The 19336-nt window shown below is 34.2% G+C and overlaps 1 protein-coding gene across 1 annotated transcript in view; it reads left to right on the top strand.

Annotated features, from left to right (window-relative positions):
• Nucleotides 1-7574: 7574 nt before the first annotated feature.
• LOC149258314 (uncharacterized) overlaps nucleotides 7575-19336 on the top strand; it is a 56040-nt gene continuing 44278 nt past the window's right edge. Inside the window, exon 1 of the mRNA XM_089410136.1 lies at nucleotides 7575-8148. The gene's annotated coding sequence lies outside the window, so the exon portion shown is untranslated. The remainder of the gene's footprint in view (nucleotides 8149-19336) is intronic.

Below are 19336 nucleotides of genomic sequence, written 5' to 3'. Positions count from 1 at the left end.
ACAAAACTAATATCCAAGAGGCTTCTTCAGTTGAAAATATATGTCATTTTCTCCATTATTCAAGTTCAACATTGAATGTTACAAATGCAATAACTATGGACACATAGCTTGCAATTGTAGATACATAATGGAGTCTTCCATGAAGGAGAACTTTGATATCATCTACAAGAAGGTTTGGATAAGAAAAAAAAAATCAAGAAGATCAAGTGAATGAAGAAATCTCAAAAGTCATCCTCTTAGGATTTGTAAAGTCACAAGACCATGATGGATCTATAGGTACCAAGGATGATGGCAAGTCTCATAATGATCCTACAACAAAGCATGTTCATATATCATTGTGAACAATCCAGCTTCATACTCCCTGTATTGTGAATGTTGAAAAAGGGGAGTCTAACTAGAAACAACTACAAATTGAAGATCTATCTTTCAAGTAGTTTGATTTGGAATGGCAAACATGATTGGTATTATGGGTAGGTTAGTCAACTTTGTGTAGATTTGAAAAGTGAACTCATAGACAGTTTTGTCACCCTTCAAGATTGAGATCAATAAGAATTGTAAAAGAAGTCATTGAAGCATATTAGCAGATGGAATCAACTTGTGGCCAGTCGTGAGAGGCACAACATGTCAAGGAGAGAGAAACAGTTAATGGAAGAAATGCATTTTGCATGAGGTCAGAGAAATATACTTCATCAGGGGGGTTACCCTTTGCCATTGATGTTAAAGGGGGAGAGAAATCGGGAAAGGAAGATCATAAGCATGGATATAGGAGGAGCACTAATCGAAAGGGGAGTATGTGTGTTTCCATCAATGACAAAGGGGGAGATTGTTGAATATGATTGTCATTGATGCCAATGTCAGTCTTTGAACACTCCTAATATACATCTGTGAATTGTATTAATTAAAAGCTATAATGGACAAGAAACCCTAGAAAAAAGAGAAAGAAATCAACCTTTGTGATGTGATCATATTACCCCACATTTGATAAGAAGAGAGAACGACATCTCTTTATACTAAATTATAAAAAATCTCTTTACTCAATAAATTAATTAATTAATGATAAAAGATAAAAGATAAAAAAATAAAAAAATAAATTTGAAAATTTAAATTTAATATAATATTATAAAATAATGGACTAAGTGAAAATAATCAATCATGAAATATAGAAAACAAGGGGTTGATTATAAAATTAGACATAATATCTATATTGATATATTGCTTTTATACGAGCCATCACTTTTTGAAGAAGAGTGACAATAGAAAGCTGGGAATATCGAAAGAACATGCATCCATGTCCAACCATTTTAACTTAGATTAAAATTTAAACGTAGTCAATGTAACCATTTGGGAATTTTGGATCTTTGTATTTATCAGCCCATTATATTTCCTGAATATAATATACATCTTGATTTTCTCTCTAAAGAAAAAACCATTTGGGAATTTTGGATGGTATCAAATTCCCCAATTCCAACCTATATGTTTGTGCATATGAATTTTATTATTATATTTATGATTTTTTTGGTATTATATTTATAAATTTTCACATAAGGCGCACTAATTATCTTATATATAAAAACACACCATCGATCAATGTAATATTGCTTACATAGTAAAAACCAACTTCCATATTGTTGTAGAAGCCAAGCCAAGGTTATTTTAAGTTGAATTGAGAATTGGACATTTTTGGAATTCACAAATTGTTTTAATATAACAATCGTATTGGAATTCATAAATTCATGTATATAATTCTAAATTATTTATATTGGTGAAGAGGAAGTTAATAAAGTTAATATTAATCGGATGTAATTTATATTTATATGTTGGAGAAATGTTGTTATTTTTTAGTTGGATTTAATTTATGTATGTGATATGTTGAGTTTATAATGAGTATATTTTCATAATGGTTTTAAGTCTTATTGTCTAGAAATCTTTAAAAAATTAAAAATTATATATTTTTTTATATAAAAAAAAAAAATTTCGAAAAAATAAATAAATAAATTGCGACAATATTTACATAGTAGATAGATGTCTTTCGGATTAATCACATGATCACAATTTGGTCAACCTTTCAAGCCAACTAATGTGGTCAATCCTCAGGACAAGATGAAGGATCAAACGATCTTAAGGAAAAAATAGTATGGATGCATCATTGCCCAAAATTAGCTGTTGAATAAATAGTATGGATGCATCATGGACGTTTCGAGGCAACTAATGTGGCCCATCCTGAGGACAATGTGAAGAATCAAAGGATCTTAAGGAATAAATAGTATGGATGCATCATTGCCCATAATTAGTTGTTGAAAACTCGCTGTTTGTAAATTAGTTAATATTAAAAATAATAAAATATATTTGGTTAAAAACTAGCACTTAGGAAAAAAAATATAAAAAAATAAAATATTATATATTTGTTTAGAAACTAGCGGTTAAGACTAAATAAATATTATATTAATTTTAATAATTAATTAAAGTGTTAAAATAATATATATTTATTTAAAACTAATTGTTTTAAAATATTTTATTCACTATTTCAAGGTAAGTGAAATATTATTATCAAAGTCCTTAAATCTATTATTGAGTTAATATTCTATTTTAATGTTTTAATAATTAATTAGATGTTCAGTTCATAAAAAAAGTAATAGTGCTAACTTAATCCAAATATATACCTAAGATTAAGAAAGAGAACACAAGCTAAAGAAACCAAAATATAAAAATGAAAAAGAGGTTACTAATTAAAATTAAATATAAAAAGTTATATACCTTCATTAGATATATTAAGAGACCTACTAATAATAATGCACAAAATAAAAGTAAGAGAAAGACTCAAATTTTATAAAATTCAGAAAAATGAAGGTTAAGAGGGGAAACAAGGTAGATACATAAAATGAATGAAAGGGAGGAAACATGAAAAAAGATTCATGAAAACAATAGTATAAATAAAATGAAAAGCTAGAAATAACAATAACCATGGAGAGGAGCGGGAGGAATCAAGAAGTGAGAGCTGGAATCCAGCTCTTACTTAATGTCCAACCGTCATCCCTATTAAGATTTTTGGAATGCATTTCAATCTCAATCGCCTCCCTAAGCTTCATATGGTGGAAGCGATCAACCTTGGCAATGACTTTGAAGCTTCCTATGGTGGAAGTGATCAACCCTGGCAATGACTTTGGACTCTTCAATGCAAACATGGTGTTTTGTTTTCTCTGCATGCTCGGCTAGGGCTGATGAGCGGGATCGATTGTGTCTAATATCTGCAACATGCTCATGGATTCTCTGCTTAATAAACCTACATGTTTCCCCAATATAGGGAATACCACAAGAGCAGGGAACAAGGTAGACGCCCTTCATGTCCTTAGGGTCTTTAACAGATCCCGACGAATTCTTAATGTTATGGAGAGCCTGAACGAGTGGTGGGCTCCAGTATTGTAGCAATAATGCTACAACTCCTGGAACTCCCTTCTTTAATTTTATCAACCCGGTAGTTCGTAACGAACTTGGAAGCGACGGTGCTGTATGCACGAGTACTAGGTCTTGCCGCAGCTGTCACTTGGTCAGCTGGCACAAGTCCGCTAGGAGCTTAAGCCAACTTCTATGAGCTCTTAGAAGAAGCTTTTTAATTGATGAATGAAAGCTAACTCGAAGGAAGCTGATCTAATTTGCAAAAAGAAGCTGAAAGCCAAAAAGAAACGCAAACCCTAACAAACCCTAATTCTACCAGCTAGTCCTACTGACGCAAAGGAGAGCATGCAAACTACTGAAAGAGATGCCATTACTTCTATGAAGGTAAAATACATGTGTCTAGACTACCTCTATCTGAAGAAAACATCTTTTTGTATTTTTGATTAAGTTGTTGGAATTATCATGCATGTGCTTCTAACTATTTTTGACTGTGCAGAGGTGGATCAAGGAGGAGAAATGCTTGGGAAAGGTTGGGAAGGTTCAGAGAGGGTCTAAGGGGTCCCTAACACCCTTCCATAGAGTCTCACAAAGTTTGACTGCCAAGAAACCGTGTTTATGAGCTTCTACAGGAAGTCTGCAGGGGTTCTACAGGATGTTCAGGATTTCTACAGGATGTTCTGTAATGCTTCTACAGGATGTTTCGAAATGGGATTTTGGAGCATGGATGGAGGGAAAAAGATGGAGGAATGAGTATGGAGGTGAAATAGGGGTGTGAAGAGGTCTAGGGCTTGGTGGATGAGGCTAAGGAGCGATTGGATTTGTTCAAGGATGGAGGAAGCGATGATGCACAAGAATGTAGGGATTAGGGCAAGGTGGGGAAAGTATGGCAAATGAAGGGTACAAATCATGGACTAAGGGTTGGAGCAGATTATCTGATGGATTATGGGTAGATAGAGAAGGATAACAGGTGCTCTGCAAGTTATTTTTCGAATTTAACAAATGAAGACTTGGAAAATCAAGAACCTAATTACCTTGACCTAATCTGACCTGGATAATAGCAAAAGAAATGGAACAGAAGTTTATTTGCACAAAATCAGATGAACTAACTATGCAACTAAGCAATCATAACCCTAAGCATGCAATCAAAACTGATATCAAGTTTGACAACTAAGAATCCAACACTAATACTTGCATGGTGAAGCAAAACAACGTTTTTGTGGGCAGCAAGGTCACCTTTGTCCCAACTCACGATCCCACTGAGGGAGAGGTAAGATCAGAGGTGCTTGAGCCCCTTTTTCCAAGGATACTTTATGTTTATTAATCTATCCAAATCAATCTGAACATGAAAATCTACTTTAATCATCAAAAGCAACCTAAATAACACAACAAGTTTTAAATCTAAATAGCATATTTTACTCGAAGAATGCAGCAAAGACACATGAAAGTAAACAAAGGAGGTACTGGGCGCTTGAGATGGGCCCAACCCCAAGAGCTACAGCCTCCTAAGAGAGATTCAGAGCTGGTGCAAAGCTGGATTCATCTTTATTGAGCAAGAAAAGAAGAGTTACATCAAAACTGTCCACAATGGAAACTTGAAAATGTGCTGAAAGCAAAGCTAATCTACTGCATAAAAATCGAACTACAAACTAGCTAACTTCTGCTATAAAATGACTAACCATTGGCTACAAAATGACTAACCACTAGCTAACCAAAATGAGGCCCTAAGCCTTCTTATTTATACAAATTGAGGACCCCAACAGTCCTCCTAAACTTTAGGGACTCGGCTGCCCAAGACTTGTAGTTAACAACAGTCCTACTTGACTTGCTTGGCTGCCCTTGTTCTGATTGATTTGGTGGCCCTTGAACTCCGAGCTGATGGTGAGGAATTCGAGGTAAGGGCCCATAAATGAGGGGAACACCTTCCTAAAAATACTCTCCACGAATTTGGCTGCCAAGTGCTCATTTCAACCATTGATTTTGTCTCCAAATTGACCAAAAAGGCTACACAAAGCACACATTAGACTTGTTGGCATAATGACTAACCCAATTCACTCTACTAGCATAAATATAATAAAAAACATGCAATAAACTAATGAGAATGGTGGATTAAGTCGAATTAGGAGGTTGAATGAGCCCAAATAATTATCCATTTTTGGGGCTCATCAACGAGGAAGCGACATTAATCTTCTTAAGGATATGGGCAATCCTATCTGTGGTTCCTTGGATATACGGGATATGAACCTTAGAGACAGGATCAACATGAGCAGGTTTAACTCTTGGCACTTTGCACACCTTGTGAAAGGCCTTGAGGCTTTGAGATATGTTATACCCATTCTTTATAAAAACCTCAAGAAGATGAGATTTATCCTGTTCAAGGTGGATATCATTAGAGATTCTACGAGCACGGGTAAAGAGTGCTGAGCACCCCGAATTTTTGAGCTGGAAAGTGATAAGAGTTGGCATGCAAATATTGTTCCGTGTGAGTTTTCTTTTCAAGCACTTGGTGATAGACGGAACCATCATCCACCCTGGAAAAGAGAAAGTCAAGGACGGGAATACATCCATTATAATATCCTATTAGGTGATCTAGGGAAGCATCCCTTGTGGTTTAATAGCACTAAAGAACAAGAGAAAGGATGTTTACGTGACAATGGCAACCCTTTCTCTTGTTTCCATAAGATCGAGCCTCACTTAGTGAGGCTTTGTACTAGGCCTACTAGATTTTGCGACAACAGATACTATGGACACAACAATTATTTTAGAGAAAATAAGAAACACTCCCTCAAAAGAAAACCCTGCATCTCTGCATTGATTGGTACCAACAAATTTGAATCCAAAATCCTAATTTCAACAACCTCAAATTTTGCGAAAGGGGGAAATTATTTCTCAAGATTCAAGTTAGGGAGCAAAGACTTGGCTAAATTCACAAACAACGTCAAGTTGGATGGATCAAGTCAAAGAAGTAGATACATTAGAGCAAGTCAAACCTCCAAATCAAGACTCTTTTGAATTAGGAATAGTGAAGACCCCATCACATACAAAGGAAGATTGGAAGATAGTAGGGAAGAACAAAAATTCCCTAGTAGAATCTTAACCAATGGTGACAAGAAGTCCATCCCCAAAAATCTATTTAACTCAAAGGTGCAAATGAAAAGGAAAAGGTTGGTCGATTCTCAAAGGATTCAATTGGCATCAAATCTCTTATTTATGTTCTTTAAATATACATGTATGTTGAATTTTCTCTACAGGTAGTATACCCACAAGTATTTTTGTAACAACAATAGCATTGAAAAGATTAATGATTGTAGTGGAAAATGGGGAAGGATGTTGGTGTCGATAGGATCTTTTTGAAACAACATGTTAGCTTTCTATGTGATTGATTACCATTTTTAACCACTTTCAATACAAATATTTTCTTTTCTTTAAAAATAAAAAATAAAAATAAATAAATAAAAATTGAAATTAAAAAAAAAAAAAACAGAGAGAACGTATTTATTGGAATAGAACAATGCTTAGTGAAAATAGTTAAAACTCATAAAATAAGATATAACTTTGTCACTCCAATAGGCTACATAAAACTTCTTAACCTATTAAATGTTAAACTCAAATGAACAACTTCTCAATGTGAGAACACTCCCCTAAAGTTGAGTTAGCTTCTAATATTGCTATGCTTTTGAAATGTTTAATACATGCTCTAAAGCTCCCAAACACTCAAAAATTATGTAGTAGTTTAATTAGTAGACAAAATGGTTTTTTGGCAATATATTTTTTTTAGTAAAATTGTGACTTTTGTTGTTGTCTAAAACACACTTTTCAATGTACAAATAGACATAAATTATATTTTAATTTAATATAACATCTTAATATCAACTAAAAACACATAAACACGACCTAAAAATATATTTTAATTAATTTAAAGAATAACAAAACTTACACTCCACGTTTGTCAAGTTGACTCAGATATGCAATTTGATTTCTTTTAGAGAAATCACATCCCATACAGAATAACAAATGACAACCATGTTTGTCAAGTTGACTCAGATATGCAATTTGATTTTTTTGGCCAAAGGTGGAAAAATATTTGACAGCTCAGATTTACCAATTTTAAAGGTTATTTTAAATTTCCGACATTGTAAAGATTGATAATATGGGTAATTTTTAATCTATAGGTTGTTGGATTTTGGATGGTTCTCTGAATCTTGGGTTTGGTTGTTAACATCGGCCGAAAAACATTTACAGTACAATACAATACCAACCTTACGGCAAAGTCTCAAGTCTCAAGAAGAGCTCATATCCAGCGTGAAGTTTTACTGGTTCACATCAAATCCTGTTCCAATTTATTTTCAAAAAATATTGGGAATGGAACATTCGTTTTTGAAAGCTATGGAGAATAAATCAGAAAAAGCCACGAGAAGGGCCGTATATCATATCTTTGTTTTTCGTTGACAACAGAAACCAAAGGCAAAAACACGATGTCAGCAGATTGATAAAGGCGACCTACTGTTGCAGATTTATGGAGAGGTACTTTGTTCTGAAAATGACTCAATCTTGCTCTTCTAGAAGCTTCGTAGTCCGATTCTGATTTCAAATGAGACGATCCAATCCCATAGACCGACTTTAAATTCAGGAAATCTCAATTGCGAGGCAGAATGTTGAGCCTTTTGCTTTAAGGATTTTTATTCTGCAATTTCGAGGTCCGGGCATCAGCAGCGATCGCCATTATTTTACACCAGGCAACGGGGAATTCCGGAACAGGTTTTTGCGTTTTTTCCCCTTTAAATTTAACTGTTATGATGCAATCAAAATTATTTGGAATTTCAGTACCTTAGGAAAACAATAGTTAAAAATCGCCAAAATTCTGCATTTTTCCTTCACAGGTCATTTTCTTTTGTATTTAACAGTTTATTGATTTGATGAAATTAAAGTTCTTTAACATTTTCAGCGCCTTATGAAATACTAGTTCAACTTCTTCTTGTTTGAAAGCCCTGGAATTTTCCCGATAACCTATGGAAAATCATTATTGCGTGAAAATATTTTCTTTAGATTATTAAAGAATATCTGTAAAGGCCTCAAGGACGATCTATTGCAAAGGTTTTGCCACTTAGCACAGTTTACATTTCGCAGAAACAATATTTTAGCAAAATTTGGAAACGCAGATCTCAAAGATAGGTTTTCGCTAATTTTATATTGTTGGATTTATGCGAACCAGAATGACCACGAGGAATCATGCCTGTTATGGCTAGCCTGGGATGAATTGTGATATTCATGTAACAGGCCTTTGGTTTCTCTGATTAGGCCAGTAGAGTAATTAGCCGTGGTTCGTTTCCTGCCCTTAGTCGTGCGACCTGAGATCGATTCTCGTTGATTTTATTGCTTAAACGCTACTTTTGATAAAATGATGCTACGTGTAAGAAATTTTAAGATGCTCTTAGGTAAAGTAGTTAGTTACTCTTATGGAGTGAATTTTCGTGGTTTGTTTATTTAGTTTTGACAATGTGGGATATGATTGAAAATCCCCGCACCGACCTTTCGAGTCTCGGTGGTTCGCAAAGCATCAAATCTTTGTCATAAATTTCTTATTGTCAAATAAGATGGCAAGAAAATTTAAGATGGGTAGAAAATTGCAAAATTGGGACAACTGGTACTCAAAGTTTGACCATGAAAAAAAACATTAACCACGAAAACACTAACGAACCTTATTCACTGAACCTAATATGAATAATATTTTTCTTATTCAATAATTAACACCCAACATCGCTGAGAACGGTGCCTTTAATGCAAATATTTTCATTTACACTTAACATCCGTGAGAGTAGTGATTTTTTTTCCCGAAGTGCTTATTGGCAAATGTGGTAGAGATATAAAACAAAATTAACCTAACATAAAATAAAATAAAATTAGTTTATTCTTTAATGTGATTTATCTAAAAGTTAATCATTAAATTAATTTATATTTATTTTAATGTGGGATTTATTAAATTTATTTTAATGTGGGATTTATTAAGAATTGAGAAGGATCAATTTTTTGGTTTACATTTTAAGAAAGATATCTAATTTCTTTTGGTGATGGTAGATTCAAAGTTAATGTGGATCTAAACTAATTTTTTAGAAGCATTATAAGATATAGAAGTGTTGAAAGTCATTTTTATGAAAAAAAGTTATTTAAAATTTGTTTAAAAAATATTGGAAGTATACATGTGAATTATTAAGGTGGTATAATTTTAATGTAATAAGAAATTTAAAAATGGTTAGATATTTAAAATTAGATCCTAATAATAAATAATTATAATTTGATAAACAATTATACAAAATAATGATTATTGAAAAATCAAATTATTAGTGGTCGCAGATGTTGGGACTAAGCATTTATGACTTTGGAAGAAACTTTCAAACAACATATTTTTGGAATCTTAGCATTGTTAGCAATAATCAAGATGAGGCTTATGTTCTCTTATTTGGTTTTGAATTAGCCTTCTCTTTTAGTGTTCAAAAATCTAAACATTGCGGTTATTCCAAAAATATCCTTTGATATATGTATTTAGAAACTAATCTCATTGATTCGTCATTGAAATCTATTTTAATTTGAATTTGACTCTTCTTCTCCTCTTTTTCTAAGCTACCCTTCTTCCACACCCATAGATCCAACAACTCTTTAGCTAACCTTCAAGCAAATAAAACACTTTTAGAAAATGTTGTGGTTCAAGTTATCAATGGGCAACCTTCCACAATCCCAATTCCATGACAAGACATTTATTTAAACCTTCTCACTTAGCCATGAAATTCACATTACACAGTCATTGTTTAGAATCATGCATGAGATGTCATCATCTTCACTCCATATACTCTCATTACTCTATATCTATTGTCATAAAATTTCCTTTTGTAGCATTGTAGATTGAGGTGGGAGCTTACACACTACAAGGGAAATGGTTGTCTAGCTGAATAATCGTGGTTCCATGTGAATCTCATCCTACATAGCTCAAGTAGTTATGTGCCCAGGGTTAAGTATTTTGGGCTTCTTATTCCTTTGTCACTCTCCTTTGCTTTCACCTTTGTCTGCTCATCCCTCTATATCAGTTGTTTCCCTTGGCCCTTTCTCATTGTAAACTTGTCTTTAGTTGGCCCACATTATCATTATGAATATGCATAGCCTCCTTGCCTTTAAGATAGTTCTACTAGAGGGTGACATTGGCCCATATTATCATTATGATTATGCGTAGCCTCCTTGCCTTTAAGATAGTTTTGCTAGAGGGTGACATCGTTGAGCTTCATGCACCTCTCACTCCATACACATTTGTTTGGCCAACTTGGAATCTTAACTGGGAACAAGGATAGAGATATTGATTCAACATAGTGATCTCGTATGTTGAGTTCATGATGAAAATGATGCAATTAAGATTTGCTTTTAGACATTAATGTTGGGCATCAATAGGTTTTCATGCAACACTCCTCAGGAAAAATTGGTTCAATTTCCTTGCCAAAAATAAACTCCACTCTCCTAAATTACTACTCCTAAACTTTATTTTACAAATCCAAAATTATAAGCTCTCTACTTTAAATCTATTGTAAATCCAGAATTATAAGCTCTCTACTTTAAATCTATTGTAAATCTAGAATTATAAACTCTCTACTTTAAATCTATAGTAAATATTTTGTTTTTTTAATCTAATTTTAGGAGTGTATCTCTAAATCCACTCTAAATTTTTTATTAAATCACATAATCTTTATTACTCAAAATTATTTATATAAATTTCAAAACTCCTCATATAAATATAATTCTTTTTAAAAATAACTCTTAATTATTATATTTTTAAAAATAATTCTTAATTATTATATTTTTATAACCTTTAAAAGTAGATTATTAATACAAAATCGGCCTTTCTTATTAAAAAAAAATCATTTAAATTTCTCTTTATAAAAATATTTATTTATTTTTGAACCGTAGAATTATTTAGATTCATCGAATTGTGAACTTGCAAGCATCACTTACCAAACCGTGGGGAGTAGATTAGGATGATATTATAGGATATTTAGGCCTTGATGTGCCTATATATGAAATCGTTATTTTTTAAAAATATTGTGGGGTATGTGAGTTGGAAAGTGGGATTCCAATAGGTTATGAAGACCGCCTCACGAGTAAATTAGGGCAGAAAGAAAGAAACGAAAGATAAATTTAAGCAAGGAAAAACAAAGAAAAAGGAAAAGCGGCTAATTCGTGGCCGTTATTTTTATTTTTTATTTTTCACATATGTTTTGGTACGTAATGTAATGATTATATAATTATGTTGAAAAAGTTAACCCATGGAAGTTAATACCCAAAACTGACCGTCTGCTTTTAATGCTCGAAGCTTTGGTGAGTATGCTTTAATTATTTGCATTCTTTGTGGTTGTCATAATCATCACATTCCGAGCGTGTTCGCAAAAGTGTGATCATTAGGGTTGTGGTGATATTATGTCTATGTTTGTGCTCATGATTTTGTTTCGGAGTGTGTTCGCTAAAGTGTAATCATGAGGTTTTTGGTGATATCATGTGTGTTTATGTTTATGCTATTTTTTGTGATTGTATAGCGTTGCTTTGAACAAAATAATTTTAATTTTAATTATTAGAAGGTACGTTGAGCAATTTAATTCAATCACATCGTGGAATACCTTTCCACATATTAAAATAACACCATGAATAGTTCTCACTTCATGGTTTATATCATGGTGGATAAGTCTTGATATTGCTTTGAATATTGTTACAAAGTTCTATAATGCTCACGTGCGTCTTTCTATTACATTTTAAACTTCTTTGATTGTAAGTGTGTTTAGTATAGTTAATTTTATGGTATGTGTTTAGTTCGAGTTGTATAGATGAATGTGTTTTAATTTTATTTAAATGAAGAATGTTATTTATATATATATATGAGAGTTTATGCATAAAAATTTACAAATGTGATAGTTTTAAAGGAGACATGTCATTTGAATCTTCTCTATTTTGAAAGACGAGAATTTTATTAAAATTAAAGCTTGGAGTTCATAAATAACAAAAAAAATATAAGGACTAAGGTTTATAGTTTGGGGTTGGATTAATCCAGCAAACAACTTTAAAATGTATTATTAAATATTAGCTAATAGAGGTGATCCAAATCGGATTATTATATTGTTTGTCATCCATGTTGATGCTTTTAGAGTGGAAAAGTGGAGGAATTAGCTCACATGACCAATTTTACTCATGGGACCCAATTTGACAAATTGAGGCTTGAAAGCTTTTAAGAGCATTTTGAGGCATCAAATGACATTTTTTTGGGATAAAACTTTTCGCTTTAGTGCAACGTCTATTTTTCCTATTTTACACACAAAGGCCTTTCCAATGGTGCAAGAATCACCTCAATTGGAGTTCATATGCAAAAGTTATGCCACTTGGAAGTCGACCTTCTTGTTTTTGCCACCATAATTCGAGAGGATGCCACCTCAACCTCCATTACTGGTAGAAAATGGGCTAGCCACATGATCATGATGAAAGAGACTCTAGAAGAGTCCATATTGTAACTCTGGTTAAAAGTTGAGGTAGTCAAACCTAACCACTAGTAGGTTATCGAACTATGTTATAACCGAACCACTTGGAGGAAAACAAGTTTCATTCTTTTTTAGTGTATCTTGTTCCATAGATGAAAAAAGTAGTTGATAGCGATGGGGAGAGAGCACACAAAGAGGATTTGTGCATTGTAGTAGCCCATGAGCCACAAACCATACTTCTGTACTCACAACCATTTTCTATTACAAAAAAGAGAGCATAGTGGCCTCACCTTCCAATTGGGTTTTCTCTCGAAAGGGTTTCCCATGATATATCTTGTGCCAAATGTGGTTCGTGATTTTTTATTTCTTTGTTCTCTATTTTCTGCATAAATTTTAATTTACATGCATACACAATAAACACTAATTTAAAGATCCATAATTCTAAATAAAATAAACCCTAACAATGTACATTTCAGATTTTTAAGTGTAACTTATCATATCTATTATGACGAATTGTCTAGTGGAATATCCATGACAATTTATGGATCAGGAGGAGTCCCCTTAAGGCAATTTCCAAAGTTACCTCCTCATGGTTGTGTTCACTAGATTATTATTGAGGTTGGTTGATTGGTTGATGTGTATGCGACTGAGGGTCTTCATAAATGACAATGGGCTTGTCATGGGTGCCTCTCAAGCCACAGGATCCCTTCGCCTCCTCGACACAACCAACTTCCCCATCAACCATTTTCATCGAGATGCCAATACCAGAGACCTTCTTCATGAAGGCTGCAAACCTCCCCATAAATATGCCTAGTTGTTGCTTCATGTCCTTAATTTCCTTATGCTTTAGGGTGACTACTTTGGCCACCAAGGTCATCAACATCCAATACATTTTTTCCAGTCAAAAAAACTTTGTTTTGTGTGAGTTCCCTGATTGTCCTACCCATCCTTCCGCATCTCCATCTCATTGTCATGTCTAGGTCCTTCATAATCGCCTTACCATCCATTGGACAATGGAGGTACCTACTTTTGACTTGGAGCATGTCCTACTCGACTCGAGTTATTCTGTGAGCAACCAAAGAATCTCTTTTCATTAAAGGTCTCAATTAGCTAGAATGCCTCCTCTTCCCTCTTTTACTTCGTCCAGGTGGAGCCATTGTATGCCTAGCACATAGATTGGACCCACTCGCCTCCATTGCCAACCACACCAACACAACAAGCGGTGTTGCTAATGCTGCAATTATAATCACCCCCAACCCTCAAGCACTAACATTAGAAACCACCACTAACACCCAGTTTGCCTTGTAGAGCTTCATCATTATGTGGTCTTGGAGTAAAATCCTTAAAATGACCACCTCTTCCTTCTTAGAAATTCACCACCTCATCATCATCGTCAAGGGTGAACGAGTGTTGTCCTTCTTGCTATGTGAATGATTTGGTTTAGGGGAGGGTATACCATTGCTTGTCCCATCCCCTATCCACTGCCAGTAGCCACAACTCTTCACCATTCCCCACTCGCTCCAATCATAATTAAACCATACCATGTTAATGGAGTTGGGTGGTGGAGTTATGATTGGTCCATGTTGTTCTTGGGATGATAACAACCAATGCCTTCATTGTATGTTGCCATTATATCCACTTGTAAATAAACATCATTGCCACATATCTGATTAAATTTAAAATAAAAATAAAATTATAGTGAATAAATTAAGTATTAAATGTTTTATAAAATTAATATTTTATAATTCTAAATTAAAAAAAAAAATTCTAATATATTTAAATTAAAAGAAAAGAGTTTTAAATGAATAATTAAGAAGGCATTTTAGATTTTGCAAATGAAATAATAAAACCATATATAATTATTATTGGAATAAATTCTATGATTAAACCGGCTTGAATTAAAGTCATAAAAATGATCAATTAAAAAAAAGAAATAAATCTTAAAAATAATACTAAATAAATTAGTTAAATTTATAAAAAAATAATCATATTTACTATTCAAATTTATAAAATAAATAAATAATATGCTCTCAATCTAGTATGGAAAATATGTTATAATCTGAACAAAAATATTTGACTTGGTCAAATAAAAATAAAAAATAAAATTAATAAACTATCATTCGTAGTATTTGGGCCTTTTCCATAAAAATGAAGACCCATTCCAGTCTTGTAATGATCTTAATGGGCATAACGAAAATAAAGAACAAACGACATTCAAAAAGGTTGCCTTCGTGGCGCCTCACATGATCCATTATAATAACACATGCAACTACAAGTATGCTCCATTTTTCTGGGATGTGATTCATAGTGCGGAGGTGACACCTCCATTCCCTTTGATGAACAATCACACAATGGTGATTATGAATCTACGAATCTCCATTACTGTTCGTGCATGTGGGAGCTCTAGGAGGACCGATATAATTTTGGATATGTAGAGCATCAATAAGTTATTGGAAGCGAGAGCAATTGAGCTTGTAGATGCAAGGGGAGGCACTTGACATTGACTGAATTTGCGATGACATGGTGAATTAGCCCAATCCCTTATGGGCGTCACTTCTAGAATGCTCATAGCTCAAGGTGGCAATTTGAAATATTAGATGAGGCACATCCTCCCTACAATGAGGCTACGAGTCTAATCGATACTTGGTCTGGAAGGGGCTCTTCCATATCAGCGTATGTAACATCGAACTTATATTTATTAGAACCATTGTATAGTGCCTACATCGAGGTCCTCTTGGTGACTTTTATGGTTTAGTGGTGTTGGGTCGATGCATTTGGCATCCAGAGGATAACAGGGTCGACAAAGAATCTCAAAATTGGCTTTGGAAGAATGACCCTTGACGAGGAAGCATGCTGACAGAGACATGGAGGAAAATTGAAGCGAAAGGCGTGCAAGGATCTGTTAGGAAATAACAAAAAAATACGAGGAGCAAAAACGAAATGGATAATCTATTTTAATTTCTAGTTTCAAATCCCATTATAAATAATATACTTAATCTAGAGTATCATATATATATGTATATATATGTGTGTGTGTGTGTGTGTAATTTGAACATAAAGATTAGATTTTATTCTTTCAATTGGATTAATAATACAAAATATCAAAACATTATTTTTTTAGACACATATATGAATATAAAGATTAAATTTTATTGTGTTTTTTTGGTAAGCTAATATGTATATTTGTATTAAAGTAAAGAAAAATTATACAGTCAAAATTGTTGTTGGCCTACCACTTGGGAAACCTACCTGACTTCTGGTAGAACTTTAGTGCCTTTGTCTAGATTGTCTAAGAGATACCATATATACCATATGTCTTTCAAAAGGTAGCTATGCCTAAGTTGATAACTTTTGATACATCTTATACTAGGGTTAGAACTAGTTGCAGGACTACTACTAGTGTAGTGTAGAAACGAAAAATGTAATAGTCTATACATAGAATGGTTTAAGAATTTGGAGAATTGTTGATATCCACAATAGTTTCACGACCACATTCATCTGTTTTTTAAGTCCTAGACTTGAAATTTTCCGGAAAGGAACAATTTCCTTATGATCAACTTTCCTACTTTGAAGTTGCAATGCGTCTAGAGGGAGTAGGATCTCTTGATGAGCTTCATCATGCTCCACCAAAACCCCCATAATTGTCTTCATTTGGCAATATAGATTAACCATTTAAAAGTACTTGGTGTTTATGTGTTGAGTGTTCCCTATGTTTGGAACCCAATGTGTGACATCCTCATCAATGTCATCGTCTCTAATGAATTTATGCTCTAGGTGTGCCTCATCTTTAACAAGTTCAATTTCTACAAGAGCTTTGTAAGGGGTTCATGTCCATAAAAGCATGGAGAAACACTGTACGCCTTCTTGTGCAGATTTGGTAGGCTATCGAACTCGGCCCATTCTACCTCTTCTTCTTGAACTGGAGTGAACCTTGCATCAAGTTGGGGGAGGGTAAAAGTAGGAGGGAGCATAGATGGAAGTGGAGCACTTAGGGTGCAATGTCCTAGGGGATATAGGGAAAGTTCCCAAATGGCTAAAGTCACACGAGCATTGACATAAGGGAGAGGAAAACATAAGATACTAAGAGTGATGCTGCTAAGCACTTCCATGGAAGGGGCATTAGCCATTGGGAGAGCGACAATTACACTGGTAAGGGGAATTTCAAGACCTTCTAAAATAGGTTACCTGAGATGAGAGGATAAAAGTAATAATGGTTATAGAAGTATGCTAGAGCAGGCCAATTGTTTCATTCAACCATCCGCGAGGTGATTATAATATAGAATGTGCATCGAAGAGTCTAAAACCATTGTGATACATAGTAAGTTTCCATCCCATGGGAAAACATTATGGCAATTTCCACGTGAATGATCATAGCCCCATTCATAAATGCCTAAATGTTACTAAAATATATGAATACTGCAACCTAGATCCTTGTGATCCGGGAGTTGTGAGAGTAACTATAACCAATAGTGGTCATCAAAGTCTTGGAATCACATACTTGTTATTCCATCAAAGTGAATTTTGTTGTATTAATTGGATTAATAAATATTACATTATTAAATTCATTAGCCATGGTCATATTACATTTGATGTATTTTTTTTAAAACCAGAATGAGTATTTGTATTATATGAAAAAACTATGTGTTGTCACATAAGTACTCGGGGGTTACATCTTCCTTCATAAAGCTGGAGTTTCTCATGATATCTATTTGCTTCAAGATCTACTGTGGCGTCACAAAATTATTCATAATTGGCTACATATTGGAATGTGTATAACTGACAAAAGGTGCCTACTGAGAAGCAAAATTCACACCGTTGCATTGATTACTTTGTGTTCTCCTTTGGCATTTTAATGAGATCTAGGCGTTGGTTTACCTTGTGTCCACTCCCTGAGTTAGGTTCGTTTGCATTGGTTTGCATAATCAAAATTTGTTCTCGCAAAGACACAATTTGTTGTCACAACGCTTCCAGCTCATCCATCTATCTTGCAACCATTCCTTGAAGTTGTACTAGTTCTTCCATTCCTTGAAGTTATCCCAGTTCCTCTAGCACAATTAGTTTTTGTCTCCCATTGTCTTTATTGGCATAAGATCATGATCACGATATCCTCTTGCAAAGAGATTAATTTTCCTATCAGATGATTGATTTGTTCCTTGTATCCGCACCTATGTGGCTTTCCTTTGCCACTGATAGTCCCCTCCATTTTGTTTTCGCTCCTCGCATTTATTTGCTCTTTCCTAATAGATCCCTGCATGCCTTTCGCTTCAATTTTCCTCCCTATCTTTGTTAGCCTACTTCCTCATCGAGGGTCGTTCTTCCAAAGCCAATTTTGAGATTCTCTGCCGACCCTGTTATCCTCCGAATGCCAGATACATCGCCCCGACACCACTAAACCATAAAAGTCATGAAGAGGACCTCGATGTAACCACTAGTTACTATATAATGGTTCTAATAAATATTAGTTCGATGTTACATACGCTAATATGGAAGAGCCCCTTCCAGACCAAGTATCGATTAGACTCGTAGCCTCATTGTAGAGAGGGTGTGCCTCATCTAATATTTCAAATTGCCACCTTGAGCTATGAGCCTTTCAGAAGTGACGCCTAAAAGGGATTGGGCTAATTCACCACGTCATCACAAATTCAGTCGAGGCCAAGTGCCTCCCCTTGCACCTACATGCTCAATTTCTCTCGCTTCCAATAACTTGTTGATGCTCTACATATCCAAAATTATACCGGTCCTCCTAGAGCTCCCACATGCACGAGTAGTAATGGAGATTCGTAGATTCATAATCACCATTGTGTGAATGTTCATTAAAGGGAATGGAGGCATCACCTCAACCCTACAAATCATGTCCCAGAAAGATGGAGCATACTTGTAGTTGCATGAGTTATTATAATGGATCATGTGAGGCGCTGCGAAGAAAGCCTTTTTGAATGTTGTATGTCCTTTATTTTCATTATGCCCATTAAGATCATTATAAGATTGGAATGGATCTTCATTTTTATGGAAGAGGCCAATGAGTTAAAACCCCATTAATTTCTGTATCCCCTATTGGTAATAGATAATCTTGATGGCGAGTTTGTTAGCTTTGACCTTATGAGCTCTGAGAATACGAAGTATTCTATCTTTGAAATGTTTTCTAGGAGTTTTTGATCCTATTCAATAGGTTCGCTAGGTGCTTGTCTTTGGGTGAAGAAGAGTTGACTAGGTGTTGTATAATAATAAGGAAGTTGCCAAGAATTTTGATGTTGGAGACTTGGAGAGCTTAAGCCAGAATTAGACCTTGAAATAATCCATGTAACTCTATTTGGTTATTTGAAATTACTCCTAGACCCCGAGGCTATGACTTTTCCAAGTTTCCTCTAAGGCTATTCAAGACCTCGTCTACTCCTATCACCCCTTACATTTGATGTATTTGAATTAAAACACTTTATATAATTCAA

Source organism: Pinus tabuliformis, chromosome 6 (assembly GCF_031772625.1).
Source record: "Pinus tabuliformis cultivar Carrire ecotype Pingquan chromosome 6, CPIR1, whole genome shotgun sequence".
In the NCBI taxonomy this organism is placed as follows: Eukaryota; Viridiplantae; Streptophyta; class Pinopsida; order Pinales; family Pinaceae; genus Pinus; species Pinus tabuliformis.
This window is presented reverse-complemented; position numbering and strand designations above follow the sequence as displayed.